Source organism: Cherax quadricarinatus, unplaced genomic scaffold (genome assembly GCF_038502225.1).
Source record: "Cherax quadricarinatus isolate ZL_2023a unplaced genomic scaffold, ASM3850222v1 Contig2347, whole genome shotgun sequence".
NCBI classification, from domain to species: domain Eukaryota; kingdom Metazoa; phylum Arthropoda; class Malacostraca; order Decapoda; family Parastacidae; genus Cherax; species Cherax quadricarinatus.
Window position 1 is genome coordinate 1 of NW_027197373.1, and position 16581 is coordinate 16581.

At 42.0% G+C, this 16581-nt stretch overlaps 1 long non-coding RNA gene across 1 annotated transcript; it reads right to left on the reverse strand.

The window, feature by feature from the left end:
* Nucleotides 1–6452: 6452 nt before the first annotated feature.
* On the reverse strand, nucleotides 6453–12115 carry LOC128695346 (uncharacterized). The gene is made up of 4 exons (XR_011391427.1): nucleotides 12101–12115; nucleotides 11792–11998; nucleotides 7729–7916; nucleotides 6453–6584 (listed from the first exon to the last, which is right to left on the reverse strand). It is a non-coding gene; the product is annotated as an uncharacterized lncRNA (long non-coding RNA).
* Between the last annotated feature and the right edge of the window lie 4466 nt (nucleotides 12116–16581).

Below are 16581 nucleotides of genomic sequence, written 5' to 3' on the forward strand. Positions count from 1 at the left end.
TAAACTAATGCATTGCACACACCATGGTACTAAGATATAAAATTTTATATACAAAAATAAATAACTAATACATTGTACACTATGGTACTATGGTTATATAAAATAACCATCAAACCTACACGACTCAAACTGAAACATGGTGTTCTTTATTTTTAGTTTTGCATATATTGAAAAAAGGAATCAAAATATGCAAAAAGCCTTTAATAATTAACATAAGACTTACAGATCTAACACGTATGATTACATATGAGGAAACACTAGACTCTTAATACCCCTACCAACCCCATATTTAGTTTCTCTAATTATAAACCCACAAAAAATATACCTTACTTTTATACAGTGATATTAGTAAAGGTGCTTAATTGAACATCAACTGACTATATGCACCATAAATGATAAAAAAAATGAGATCACTGGGTGACAGAACAATATATCCCACAAAAGCTGCTGCCTAAGAAACTTGGATGTCAAAGATTACATTATTATTATTATTATTATAATCAAGGGGGAAGCGCTAAACCCGGAGGATTATACAGCGCCTGGGAGGATGTGGAAGGCATTCAGGCTTAATTCGGGGAACTGGAGCACAGATCCAATTCCCTAAATCAAGAGCCCCTCACCAACATCAAGGAACCTTCCTTGAGGGGTCAAAGATTACAATATAGGACCTTATACATCTCAACCCCCCCCCCCTCACAGCGGTGACTGCTACTACATATACAAAACATCTTAGGCAAATGAAACTTTTTGCCCTTCAACAAAAGTTTACAATCACCAAAAAGTCTGCTTACGAACATTTCCCATAAAGGCCAGTATAACGTTGTACTTTTAGCGGTGATATCAGCGTGACATCCGCGTACAAATGACTAAACTAAACCTAACTGGAATCCCAGGAAAGACCCAACATACTTCACCAAGCCCCGGCCATAGTCGGGAACCAGTTCAGTCTTGCTAGAGGCTGGAACATACTGAAATATTGCTTTTTATCTGTATCAAGATGCATGACCATTTTAGGATTAATCCAAGATATATCAGCGCCACAACCACACACACACGCACGGTACTATTCATAATACATACACGTCACTCCCTAAAACCCGCCCTCTACCCTGGAGTCCCGAACATACCGTTTGGTGCTACCACGGGGGGGGGGGGGGGGGAGTGGAGTCCTTACCCCAGTTCCAGTAACCTTTGAAGGAAAACTATTATCCCAACTTCTACCATATACGAGTTTATTTCTGCAATATGTTCTGTAGATACCTGCCGCAATTGCCCTGATCCTAACTGATACCCCAGTTTCCCCGTATACCCCACGAGATATAGAGGAAATCAGCCACCACGTACATTGCTCTTCGTACCTCACTTGATACTCTGCTAACTTCCAATGTTAAGGCCCGTAAGGTTAAAATACTTCCCCCACTAAGAAAATCTAAAACCCGCCCCAACCACGAACGAACTTTGTCCAAGGTATCACAAAAGTAGACAGCATGAAAAGCTGTTTCTTCGAGACCGCAACGCAAGCAATCCGCCTCCCTTACCAAACCCATCATATTTAAGACAGATTTTGATGCTAAAATCCCCATGACAAGTCTGTACACCAATTCACGAACCCTTTGTGCCAACTTAACTTTAAAAAATCCTTCCCATATTTCCCCCCAATTATACAGCGGAAAAACAGAACCTGTACAATTTCCCCACGACAACATATGCTGACCATTTGCCCCACCCGGATCCGTTGCGCATTCCTCAACTTTAACAAACCCAGCATGTCCTCACTATTTATCCCCTGCCGCTCCACCATTTATGCATGTCGATCATTACCCGACCCACCCGGATGCCCTTCTCACCGCCCGCCCTGAGGAACCGCTGCTTTACATAGAGGGCCTTCACCCGTGGCCCCAAAGCCATATCTCTTAAAGGGTACACTTCAGCCGCACCCCATACCTTACTATAAACAAGTGTATTAACCACTACTGTCCTCTGTTGCAACGAGACATCCCAGCTCTTAACTCCTGAAGTCTATCTAAAGCCTTGTTAACCACCAATTCAGAGTTTACCCTTCGGCCCTCCCTCTCATCTGCCATGTACACAATACCACATTCTAAGTTGCACCACGACTGACTACCCATACCTTTCGCCCAACCTTCCCCGCCCAACCTTCCCCCCCCACCCATGAAACCACCAATAATTTCGATTTTGCCTTATTGACGCACATGCCAGACTGCCCCCCCCCCCAAAAAAAAAAAAAAAAAAAAAAAAAAAAAAAAAAAAAAAAACTAACAACCCATCCCACGATATGCAAATCCTCCTCCCCTTTTAACAAAATCGTGGTATCACCTACGTACCCGACTACACGCGCTGCATGGTCACTGCTCAGCGTTCCACGCCTCAAACCACCAGCTCACAAAAGGGGTTTTGCATGCAAGCAAAAAGCAGCAGGGAGAGGGGGCACCCTTGCCTCAAACCCCTTTCCATATGGACCAGCTGCCCCAATTTACCGTTTACCTGTATACGTACCATAGCCAAGACGTACAAGGTATCAACCCATCTTTCAATCCCCTCTCTGAAACCCTGCTTCAATAAAATAAGCCTCAATAAATCCCAAACACAGTCATAAGCATTTTGCCAGTCAAGCCCGAGGACACCCCCCCCCCCTTGACATTCCTCCAAAAACTCCCTAATACATACATGTCCATCCCTCATGCTCCTACCTGGTATGCCTAGCTGTCCCTCAGGAATAACCGACCCCATAACCTTCCTCATTCTGTTTCCTAAGACTTTTGCAAAGATTTTATAGTCCAAACACAGATATTGATCTATATGCACTCGGACCCCTCACCCCTCCCTTTCTGGGCACCAACACAACTACCCCCGTACTTTGCGACATACCTAACCTCCCCTCCGTGAGCATGCAATTTAATACATCAACCAAACAATGCTTAATACTTCCCCAATGCACTCTATCAAAAAATTCAAAATGCCATCTATACCGGGTGCCTTTCCTTCACTCATACTAAAAATCGCCTCCTCCACTCGAATTCTACCTTCTAGTACCGTTCTATCCCTGCCACTAATAACTTTTCTGAAATCCCTCCCCACCAGGCCACCCGCATGGGCCCCCCCTACTACTACTGTAGCTTTCTCTCTCGTTCAGATCAGCATAAAAACTCATGCTGTCCATGGTGAGGAGTACTTGACCCGGCAGGTAACCACCCAAACCCCTTACTTCCAATTGCAAGAGACGTCGCCTGTTGTCTTACCCTAAATTTGAGCAAGACAATCCGAAGGTTTGTCACCCCAGAGCACTTTTCATACCTGCTCTAACTGCATTGAAACGTTCATTGTGAATTTCTGCAAGTCTACTACGATGATGTTCAATGTAGTCATCCCTACTACTCCCCCCCCCCCATAGTAATCATTTAGCTGCCCTTCCAGATAGTTTTGCAGCCCATACCTCCACTTCGCCTCCTCTTTTCCCTGCTTCTTATAGCAACTCGCTATTCCGGGTTTGGCATGCGTTTCCCACCATTCCAACAAACATTCACCTGCCCTTCGCATTTCCCAGAGATTCTTCCAGCAGTCCTGAAAAGTGGACCCCATCCCCCTCCAATAGCCATACGTTCAGTTTCCAATAACCTGGATAAACCCTGATCATTCCATCCCAGTCCAAGTCTGCTAGCACTACACGGTAATCTGAAAACCCCACATCAAAGGTCTGTACGTGCCCAACTCTAATTCCTCGAGTTACATAAAGTCTACTCAGACGGGCCGAATAGCCTCTGCGAACGAGCGTATGCTCCATCCCCCACCCACCCCGCCCCACCACATCACATCACATCACATCAAACCCCTGCATCCCCCAGCAGATTCCGTAAGACAGGTAAACGCACCCCCTCGGCTCAACATCGCCATGGCGGGTAACTATTCCAATCCCCAATCCCCACCCCATGATGGTAATGAACGGCAACCCTCCCGAGTGTAAAATGTTAAAGCCTCCCTCACAAATTCTATTTTAACTTTTGTGTTGCTTTCCACAGGCATGTAAACGCCAATAAAAAAACCCTCACCTCACCCCAGTACCCATCTACCCTCCCACCTCAAGACATGCCAAGGGCTGGACTACTACACCACTATAGCTACCCTGCCCTTTAATTTTAAAGAACTGCTAACATACATTCGGTAGCCTTTTAACCATAACTCTCGCCCAAACTTATAATTGTGTTCTTGTATGAAACATACGTCCACAGCGTACCTGCGCAAGAACCACTCCATCCACACGGACTTAAACTCTGCCCACAGGCCATTTACATTGATGGCAACACTAATTCACAAAAGGAGGTTTTCCTCTGTGGGTCTTTCCCGTTCCCACGTACATTACACTGACCTTCTTTGACCTTTGACTTCCCAAGGCTCCCCTCACCCCCCCCTCCTCCCATGCCCTACCCATATGCTGGGCGCTTGCCATAACCCCGGCTGCAAGAGGCGCCTCAGCCACTTTTGACCATAATTTCTTCCCTGGACGCTGTCCCAGTGTCAGTACCTCGTCCATATCAGACGCTCCTGCCGTCCGTTTGCGGGAACCACCTTCCACACACATCTCACCAGACAAAGCCTCCTGGTGGACTTCCACCACCACCTCATGCAACAGTCATTGTAGTCACGTCCAGGTCTCCCATATTGGGTGAATCATCCTTCACCACTTCTTGACACTCCAGTGGAACGTCTGGGCTATGCTCTGCCCTATCCAGGAGATAGTTTAGCACGTTCTCCAGCAAACTTTCCTGTGACAACTCCACAGGTGGTGGGCACGTTTGTAGTCTCCACCAACATGGTGGCACACGCCATAGACCGCATCTCCTCTTGTACTTCCTCACTCCAAAGCTTAGGTCCTTGTTCAGGCGCGGGACCAGTCTCCATATAAAAGGCTTCGGTTCGTAGAACCACAGAAGAAGGTTCCTGGATGCGTACAACAAGGCGTCTGGAGCACTGAGCAGCCATATGGTCATAAGAGTTGCATAACCTGCATGTCTTCCATTGGCCTGCATAGTGAACAAAAACTTGGGTCCTGTAGTGTTCAAGATGAACGTAAGATGGAATCGGCTGTTTTAACGTCATCTTGAGGGTGCAGGAGCCTTCCGGGAGCCCCTCTTATGGGCCCTCCCTCCACACTCCCCTGGTCGCTGCATGTACCGTGCCGTATCTACCAAAAACTTTCCGAATAACATACTCCTCCGCCTCGAAAGGCACGTTCCTTACTTTGACCCAGGTGACGTATGTGGAGACGTCATGCAGGCAAACCTCTACGGCCGAATTCACCGCCATTTTCCTCTTGAAAAAGCTTCCACAATCTGAGTAAAAGCCGGCATTTGCGAATTTTACCAAAAAACCTCTACATCCCATTGAGAGCCACACCATATAATTCCTCAGTGGGGATGCCGTAGACGTCGTGAATAATGGTAGGCAACAAGACATGCATCGTTGCACCACAGAGCCACGAATGAATTAAACAGACCGTGTTTACTCTTCTACCCTGACGATCCGCCATCTTGCGTACTGTAGTACACGGTTCGCCACCAGGTGTAAGCAGGAGCAGGCTCAGAAAGTCCTCTCAGCCCGCAGGTTGAGATGAATGAATACATCAGATGTTAATTTCTTGAGATGCAATCAAAACTTCACATTTTTGTGTAGCATCAAGTAAGTCGATCTTGTGAAAGACATGTCAATTAGTACAGTGAACCAAGATCAAAGGCAACGTCAAATTGTATGGAGCTTCTCGGTGAATACTGAGAACTAAGAGTAAGGTACTGCCAAACCAACACCATCCTCGCTATTTGAGCAATTATTAGAAGTCTATTCTTTAAGGATGAACTGAATCATGCTGCAGGAAATAAAAGATAAATCACCTGAACTACACAGGGGGGGGGGGGAGGGAGGCCATTTATTACCGACTAGGAGGTACTAATTACCCAAGGATACAGTCTACCCTAGACTGTTCATCCAAATGCTAAAATTCAAAAAGTTTTACACGACGAACAAAGGGCACCCCTTGCCTTCGCCAAGAAAAGACCTCAGAAACAGTGTTGTCAGGGGTATACATAACCCTAAATCATTAACTGCAGGCAGAGATTACCAAAGTGGATGATCCAAGACAAGTTATAGAATTGACAGGCTAAACTTATAATTACGGAGTGTACTCTTGCAAAGTTTGCTTCTAAAGATTTTTCTCAATATAGAAGAGGTAGCCGAGGAGTAGATGGGGTGGCCGTGCTCGAGGTTTAAACAATGTTACATAAAAGTGAAGAACTGACCACCTGTCCTCACTCTTTCAGTATAGTTTTTAGCTTTACCATTATGCTTTAAAATGATTAATTTTATGCCCTTACTGTCCTGGATGAGGCACTATTATCCCTGTGGGCTTAATGCTAAAACTTTGTAGATAACCAAATAGATTTAAAATAAACTGAAAGATTAGTATGGACTAGTTTAAAAAACCTACCTCAAAATCTATTTTCTCACGAGCCGACTCCTTGAACCAGAGGACTCCGTCACGGGTGTCCAAACTCAAGCGAAGGCTGGGCACTTTCCTAGAGAAAGTTAACATTAACAGATCGTTGAAAAAGGGTGATCACAGGTTATTGACACGAAGCCATGATACGGTAGGGGATTGAAGTCATGGAGAGTTAAATCCCTCCCTGTACTGTGCTTTGTTTGCAATCTTATTACGCTTTCGAGGCAGCGGGAAGTTGAGCCAATGGTGTTCATGACAGAAAAGGATGAAGTAGACACTAACTAATGTAAACGTTGGGGCTTTACAAATACATTTGCGAGTAGCTTTTACAGATAACTTTCTATAAATTAGCACACAATGAAAAAAATTTATGCGTAAAAACCATTTTCGTAAGAAGCCATGTAATATGTAATGTAATTTCCCGGGTGTCAGAAAAACTCCATTACCCAGGGTAATGGAACCTAAATATGTAAAAGGTAGTATTCGGCTATAAACTTACATTTAGTTACTGTGGAGTAATCAATGGCGAAGACAAAAGTAAATATAACTGTCACCCGGAGATTAAAGCTAATTTATAAACTTATTACCTTCCATTAATGAGTAAAGTGAGGTAATGTAACAAATTTTACAAGAGAAGTGCTATAAAAATGGAAGAATCGAGGAGATAAATTTAAAATAGGTGGCAAGCCAATTCCCACTGGGCCAACGTAGCTTTATGAGAAGCTCCAGAAGTTTGTCGACTCTGGATTAAGTGAAAGTTTTAGTTTAGAAAGTAAAGAAAGCTCTACTTGCTTACAACCTAAGTTTAGTTTATCTGTCACAGCACTTAAAAGTTTACGGCAGAATAAGTTATTTGGCTTTTAGCAGGGAAAAAAAAAAAAACACTACTAAAGACTAGAGAAATATGAAGGTACAGCCATAGCCACGAAGACTGGGACCAGACCTAGACCCCACCACAAGTCTTATACGGTTACCGCTGAAACTTCAAAGTACTGTAGTACTGATGCTATAAATTTGCAAGGGACGTAACACCTGGGGGAATGAGAGGTTATGTTTGATTTAGAATAAAAAACAGTTTTCGTAGGGGAAAAGCAAAGTCATACATAGTTTAAAATGTATTAGTAAACTAATGCCTATTTAAATTAGGCTATAGCTTACTTGCCTTTTACTACAATATTCATTAATCAGTGACTGAAGAATTTTTTCCACGTGAATCTTACCTGTACAAGTGAAGTAGTGCTTGCTTGACGTGGTTGTGGTCGAGGGGCAGAGGAGAACCAAGTGTTAAAACATAGCAAGCTAAGAAGGTTCCATGCGTGTGGCCCATCTCAAACCATTCTTCAAGGGGCATGGCTGGCCGGATCCACCGGTCGTTGTTGCTAGTACTGCTCTCCATCTTCCCGTCTTGCTACACGGAATAGTCTAGGTTAATTTGATTTCAATAGCGTGACCGGGAGAGGAAGGGACTGAAGGGTCATAGACGAGACTTCAGTCTCAGGGAGAGTCAAGACCAATATAGGAGCTTCAGTAGAAACTATGTATAGTAACAAGATGAAACCATTCACATTGCTGAATTTACGAACTGTAATGCAGTTACGTAGACTTAATATGCTCCATAATTTGTACCAATATAGAGTATTGAATTAATACTAGTCTGGCCAAAATGCCTTATGCTAGAGGTGATAGTGGCCCTCTAATTAGTTATTATTTATTATTAAATATTAGCCGGTATTCTCCCGGCCCGGGCCTTGTCCAAGTGGTGGCCCGGCCTTGGCTCCCTCTTTAGGGAGTGTCTGAGACCTAAGTCTCCCATGGGAGGAGGCACAAGTACCTCCTCATCTTTGGGACCAACTGTCCCCAGGCCTAGCCACAAGCTAGGCCTCTCTGGTCTGCAATCCCCGCCCCAAGTGGGCTAATGGGAATGACAGTCTTATGAGCTAAAGGCTCGGGCTCAGGCACCTACCCTACCCTAGAAGGGTTAGGCATGGTGTCGATCCTCTAATTAGTATTTTATACTATGTAAACCACACATCCTAAAAAATGTAAACCCCGCATTGTAATCTTTAGAGAAACTTGATAGAATGAAACAAGTGGGATAAAGTGAAATAACTAGAAAAATAAACCTACATCTCAGGTGAAAATATTAAGGGCTATAACTTGGTCAATTCATTAAAATTAAATAGACTTTGAAAGATTAATCAGTTATACTGCGGTATGTTAGAGAAAGGTTAAAAGAAGTGGTATTGGGAAAGTTTTGCCCACTTATTGTTTTGGCGTAAAATAAGAAATAAGAAGCCAGACAGTAAATTTATCAGTATGAATGTGGAAGCGCTAAACTATGGTTTATAAAGCGTCCAAGAAATGGTAAGTTATAGTTTATCCACTGAAGTGGATGGGGTAGCGGTGGACGAGTCGCCAGCATCATGGTATTGCTAATGCACAATAAACTAGCCATCGAAGTGGTTAGTTTATTGTACACCCCATATCCATCCTGTGGACGGAAGCGCAAGAGCATATGGATACACAAGGCCTAGGAACTAGGCCCCGGAAGGGTTAACAGGTGTACATATGGGTGTTTTATCTACAGTTCACTTTACGTTACAAGCAAATATAGGAAATTCTTTATATCCGGTATCTTATTTTCATTAAGAATATCTTGACACGTCACAGATCATACTGTGTATTCCTCAATAAGTGGACAACTAAGCACAGTGTTAAAGACTGAACATTTGCCAGATAACAATTTACATTTAGTTTGATCTGTCTCCCAAAATTCCAGAAGTTTTTGTAACCAAGCCTAAGCCTGGCCACTTCAACATCCATCAGTCTGTTCACATTGCAAGTTGTTCCATGAGCATTTTCTATATTCATGTTATAGCGGGATATAGATCTACTTAGGCTCCTAACTGCATTCCTATAACAATCATTTTAATTATTTTCTTCCAATATTATTCCTAATGCTAGACAAAGTTATATTCTACATTCTTCTTGGATAACATTGTAACTTTATCATGGAGTAATACAATGTGTGATGGGATTCTTAGTAATTTTACATTAATTCCTTTGTCCCGGATTTTGGAGTATCTATACCTGGCTTCTCCAATGAGCATGTTGTAGTCTTTAGAGTCTAGAGCCTTCAATGATGACAATCATTATTGATTCCAGAGTCTAGCGTGGAGCCAGCAGTAACAACCTAGTTGATCAGGTTCTGATTCACCAGGTGGCCTGGTCACAGACCGGGCCGAGGGGGCGTTGACACCCGGAACTCCAGGTTCCCAGGTCTAGTGCCATAGATTAGCTTTAGTGCCATTAGGATTTCTAACAAGTCAGTTTGCAGTGTAGACGCCCAGTTGTTAATTCTTATACGTAACTCAAATTTATTATGGTTCTTAACTAGGGAGGTGGCAACAAGAGCAGATGCAGCCCTGCCAGAAGACAGATCCATCAGTGTATATAACTTGTCATAACTTATTACTACCAGCAAGGCGAGAAGTCTTTTCTTGAATAGTTGCTTTAACAAGTGATTTAAGGGATTTCTAGCAAGAGGGGAGTAGTCTACATTTGTAGTTATTTTAGAGCAAGTTTGTTATAGCATCAAGTGTCAAATTTAAAAGTTATATGTGTGAAGAGTTTTGAGCAGTGTGGGGGAGAGGTGGGTGGGGAGGAAATCTATGTAGTACATGGACATTTTTTGGCAACCAAGATTGCATTGAAGGCGAGGATAAATCCATTTCCCGTAGAAGAATCATTTAATAAAAGTTAGGAGCAAAGTAACTTATACAAGAGGTTTAATCTGTTCACTAATACGAGTTTAGAAAAAAAAAAAAAAAAGATTATACTAAAAATTAAACTTAGTTCCACTTCTATCTGATGATTATTCGATCTCAGGAAAACCAAACCTTTATAGTTTACAAGTAAACCCTTGTAAAAACACTTTAAAGGGTGTTTGGTTTAAGACGTGCACTGTCTGAACCAACTCCATACTACCATTCACTTAATCCTTCACTAGCGCACTCAGCTCTGAGGTCCGTGGTTCAATCCCTGGTACGGGTGGAAAGCAGTAGATAGTTTCCTTAAAGGTATCTGCCGTTTCTGTTCACCCATCAGTAAAATAGGTATCTGGGTGTTAGTCGACTGGTGTGGGTCGCATCCTGGGGACAATTTACCAGAAACTTTCTGGAAAAGCAAGGGGGGGGGGGGGAGCTTTCTATATTGCATGTCATTGATACCAGCCAGGCCTATACGTTAGAAATTTTTCATAAACTAAATGCATATTATATATATATATACACATATATATCACACATCTTTGGTCTTTTTTTTTGGGGTACTGTGAAGAGTAAAAAGCATAATACTGGGACTAACACTACTCAATCCTCACAGACGACGTTTCGGTCCTTCATGGACCATTTACAAAGTTACACTGATTAAATGATCCAAGACAGGCCGAAACATCCTAAGTCTCGTGCGAGGTTGATCTGTGTACTTACTGTAAGAGGGTCATTAAGGCTACAGATCACTTACACCATTGAAGGAATGCTTTCAATGATTTCAGTACTTCAGAGGGACAGTGTTGAGATCTGCTTAGTTTACCTGGAGAGAGTTCCGGGGGTCAATGCAGTAGTGTCAAAAGTTAACCAATGTCATTAAAGGATATGATAAGATATAATCCGGATTTTTAACCTCCGAGGGTTAGTCGCCCAAGAAAGTCAGTACGTCATCGAGGACTCATTTCCATGGGGTCTTCAGTCTTATCCACCCAGGATGTGACCCACACCAGTCTAACACCCAGGTACCCATTTGCTGCTAGGTGCACAGAATAACAAGTGTAATGAAACGCGTTCGAAGTGTTCCTACCCTGCTGGGAATCCAACCCGGGCCCTCTGCGTGTGAAGCTAGAGTTTTGCCAGCCAGACCACGGGGTTGCCAAAAACTGAGGAAAAAGTATTTTGCAATCCTAGGCACCGCTTAAATCCCAGTTAAGAGTGCCGCCTCTCTATCACCATAACATTAATCGGGATAGAGATCCGTATTACAAGAATTAAAGTATCCATGACCAGCAGTACAAAGTTACAGGTTCCCTTTTATAACTAAGTTTTGAAGCTACACACAGCCTCTTGTGGTACATGCACCGTTACATATACTACCAGTCGAAGATACTGTAATCACTAGAAAAGATAATAAAGTATAGTAGATAAATAAACACTTAGAAACATATACATCACAATGTATCTAAACTGAGATATACGTGTCAGTAGGTATACATATCCACAGAGTACTCACCCCTACCTCCTTAATTTACTGTGGGTAAGTCTGGTAAGCAACTGATTGGCTTGCTGTCTGCTCTCTCCAAGAAGCATCATGTGAACCATTTCGAAGCTCAACGGAACATCGCTCCAACACGTCTCAGTCCCCTGAGTGGACGTCTGGTCAGTTGTTCCGCCAGCCTTTACTTGTGTGGTTTGTCTGTGTAGTATGATGCCTACAGGACTATGGAAGCGTGTTAACATTGTTAGTATTGAGCTGACGAAAGGAGTTGTAACGCCAGATGTGGCCAATATTTTTTTGTCTTCCATTATAAGGAACACTTACAGGATGGTTCATGTGGAACTATACGGTGTTGCCTTGAAAGGGGTCACTCGCTTGTTCGTCAAGCTGCTCTCCACCCGGGTGTATGGAGCGGTTGAGGTCAGAGTGCACCTGGTGGATGTATCCAGGAGGTACACTTTGGGTCAAGATTCGAATGTTCCTTCTGAGGTGGATGAGGCTGAATTACGTAGTGTGTTCGCAAGATATGGAATGATACACGAAGCCAACAAAGTACAGTGGCGAAGAAAAATTTCCTTAACGCACTTTCCGTGTAGAAATAATATCTTTTTTTTATATTTTTATTTAAAACAACACAATACATTAAATAAATAAAAGAACACAGTATCAGTTCTTACTCAAAATTATAAATCTCATTGTCTAAATGAACACAGACGATTAACGTTGTGTTGTCACACCTGTCCCTCATCCCATATACATTACATCCAATGTAACTATGTTAAGTAAGATTACATCATTATTATTATAACCAAGGAAAACCCAAACCTACTGCATTATTTTTTCCACTTTGTTATTTATATATTATTAATCCACATAATCTTCAAACTCCTTTACAATACTCATTTTTTTTTTTTTATATTTTATTTAAAACCAATACAGTTTAACATAAAAATAAAGAAACAGTATGGAACCTAATCAAATTAACTGACAATTTTTTTATATATATATTTTATTTAAAACAGTGCGATACAAATGACAGAAATATATTAAAAAGATACACGACAAAAGATTACTGCACTAGAATCGCACTTAACCCGAGACCTAATAACGACACCATACAGTACAGTGGTAATACACACTCACACACACCACACCGTTATGTTACATTGGTATTATTACACTCACACACAACACACCGTATATTACAGTGATAATACACTCACACAACACTATACATTACAGTGGTATTGCTTTATTTGTTAAAGAACATCTCTAACAAGGTTACATATTACCAAACATCAAACACTGGAAATTATGAAGATTGTACAATAAAACAGAGATAAAAACAAACAAACACGCACAATGACACACACAAGCACACACATTACACTACATGAGACTACATCAGGCACATACTAGGTGAGGTTTCTGCCTGTCAACACACGTATGCAAGACTAATTCTAAGATCTCAGGTGCTTAACAGAGCACCACGATACTCAAAACATTAATATTGGCGATTATCACGAGATCTTAACATACATAGGTATTTACTATTCAAAGAAGGAAACGGGATAATACTAAAAGTCACAATAAAAACATCCAATATAACAAAACAAAACTACGATGTGATATTTTACATCTCAGCAAAACAAAGAAAAATAATGCAAACTAGTTACATGTAATATAATATTACTGAAAAGCACACTGTAACACAGCATAAAATATAACAAAATAAAAACCAATTGCTATACGCTAGGAAACACTTTTTACCACTTACAATTGAATCAAAAACAGTAAAGACTCCTATGCACATATTTGAGTCTCATAGAAAATTTTCATCATAAAGTCCTTGAAATGATTTATACATGATAAAAATATGCAATCGTAGTGCTACACCTTCCTCAATGATAATTGTGTAGTTCTTGAAAACCTCGGGGTAATAACCCTACTGCCTCTAGATATCAAAACTCATTTATACATCCATATAAACAGCTCTCCATGCTCACACCCAAGTCTAGGAAAATAGCCCGTCGTATCCCTTTACCCATTTTGCAAATCCCATAAATCCCTTAATGTGAAATTTCGATAACCCTCACTAAAATCTCTCTCCCATCTCCCTCCATACACCCCTTTATTTCTACACTGTGTCCTATAAAAAGTTGCTGCCAATGCATTAATTCTTGCACGCACGTCCGCCTCCCTCATAGCCCACATCATGTATATATAATCCGTAATCATATACCCAATCGCATTCTCAACCCTTTTATTCACCCCAGTTATATCTAAACTTAAAACCCTCAAAACCTGCAAACCCCCTCCCCCCACTAACCTTAAAACCTTACCCATCCAAACCCTTATAAGTTCAATACAATCGCAAAAATACACCGTATGATAAATAGTCGCCAATCCTCCACAATCCCTGCATTCCCCATCCTCTCGTATTCTCTTATAGAATAAAACCATTCCTGACGGCAAGATTCCATGTAAAAATCTATACATAACTTCTCTGACTTTAGGTTTTAAACGCAATTTATTTAAACGCCCCCAAATATTATGCCAATCATACATCGGATAAACTCCTTCTACCGCCGCTACCAGAGCCTTACCATCTGCCCTATCAAGATTTCTCAATTTAATTTGTGAGTGATCCCTCACGTTTATGAAGACCCGTAACATTGCCTCACCTATCATGAACTCCCGACCCCCCCACCACCGTCGCATATCCTGATGTATCCTATGAAGACCGTCTTCTTTCGCCCCTCCCTCCCGCTTATAACTATGTTTTAAATACATACTTATTATCCTCTTTTCGACATCTATAAGACCCAGCCCTCCACGGCCAACCGGGAGTGTGACAACCGCTCTACTTAACCATTCGCTCCCTGTTCCCCAAATGAATCTAAAAACACTTTTTTGTAACCTTTTTAATTCACAACGAAGTATCGGAAATATTACCGTAACATGCCATAGTTTACTATATAATAGCACATTCGTTGTTATCACCCTTTGTTGCAAACTTAAATTAGCAGCTCTTAACCCACTAAGACGCTTCAGAACACTATCAACGATACGCACGGAATTTATTTGTTGTGCTGACTTGATATCATTTACATAAACGATCCCACATATCTTTATTTGGTCCACCCTTTCCCACCTTTCAGCTACCATTCCTTCCTCACGCGACCCTTTTCCAAGATTCATATACTTTGTTTTCCCCATGTTGATCGTCATGCCAGTAGCCTTTTCAAAAACTTTCACTAACTTTTCTACCCGAATCAAATCCATGTTTTCTCTCACCAAAATCGTCGTGTCGTCGACATATCCAACAATGCCCGCTCCCCCACCCCTTACATTACCCATCCCATTTGCTTCCAATAAAACCCTTATCCCTCTATAAAAGGGATCTTGAAAACAAGCAAAAAAAATTTGTGAAAGGGGACAACCTTGACGCAAACCCCTTCCCATCTGAATCCGATCTCCCAACCTCCCATTCACCTGCACACGCAAAGATGCCTCTTGATACATTAATTTGGCCCATGATATAATTTCCGCCCCAAACCCCTGCCATCTCATTATCTTCCATAACGTCTCCCGTTCCACACTATCATATGCCGCCTCCCAATCTATAGCCAATACCCCCCCCCCTCCCAATCTTACTCTTTCTTCAATAAAACTTCTAATCATACCGTGACCTTCATACATAGACCTGCCCGGCACCCCATATTGTCCCTTGTCAATCACTTTGCCCAGGACTTTTTTTATTCTGTTGGCCAAGATCCTTCCAAAAATTTTATAGTCCCCACATAATAACGAGATTGCACGATAATCTTTAACCGTTAATGGCTCGCCTTTAGGAACTAGGACGACCACAGCCAACCTTTGTTGTTCCCCTAAAACCCCATCCCGCTTCATGATATTGAATAAACGTACCAAAAACCCCTTTAAAACGTTCCAATTTTGAAGATAAAAGTCGCTGGGCAACCCATCAATTCCTGGCGCCTTACCCAATTGCGCCCCAGATAAAGCCTCCCAAGTCTCACACTCCGTTATCGGCCCTCCCAACATCAAACGATCATGCTCCATCAGCTCACAACGCACAAACCTACCGATTGACTGCAATGCAATTTCACTTATTCCAACACTTTGCGTTTTCAATTTAACCCAAGCATCAATATACCCACTCATACCCTCCGTCGTCGTCAACACCTGATTCACTCTATACCCCTGCATACCTACCTGAACATTCAACCCCATTAACTCCATTGCTTTGCGACGTCTGTGTTGATTCCTCAACACACACGCCGACGGCCGATCTCCCCACAAAACCTCTTCGATTCCACCCTTAAGCCTTTCCCCATCAAACCTTTCGTTTTGTAAATTTCGTAGTTGCTCCTTAATTCTTTCAATTTCTATAACAGGATAATTAGCATTCGCTTGTACATAGCAGTCGCGCAACTGCCCCTCTAAATATCGTTGGAAACCATACTGTAACTGATTATATCTCACTCCTTGACTAATATAATATTCCTTAATTCGCTTTTTGGCTATCGTTTCCCACCAATTAACCAAAGCCACATCTCCAGGTGCTTCAACCACAAGGCGTTCCCACATATGCCCAAAAGACAAACGACTTTCCTCTCTCTTCAATAACTTTACATTTAATTTCCAAAATGACGGACCCCTTCTAGGCACACCCTCAATATCTACATCCATTACAACTCCTCTATGATCCGAAAAAAACACATTTATCACATTCACTCTCCGCACTGTAACCGCACTAGACACGTACATTCTATCCAATCTCG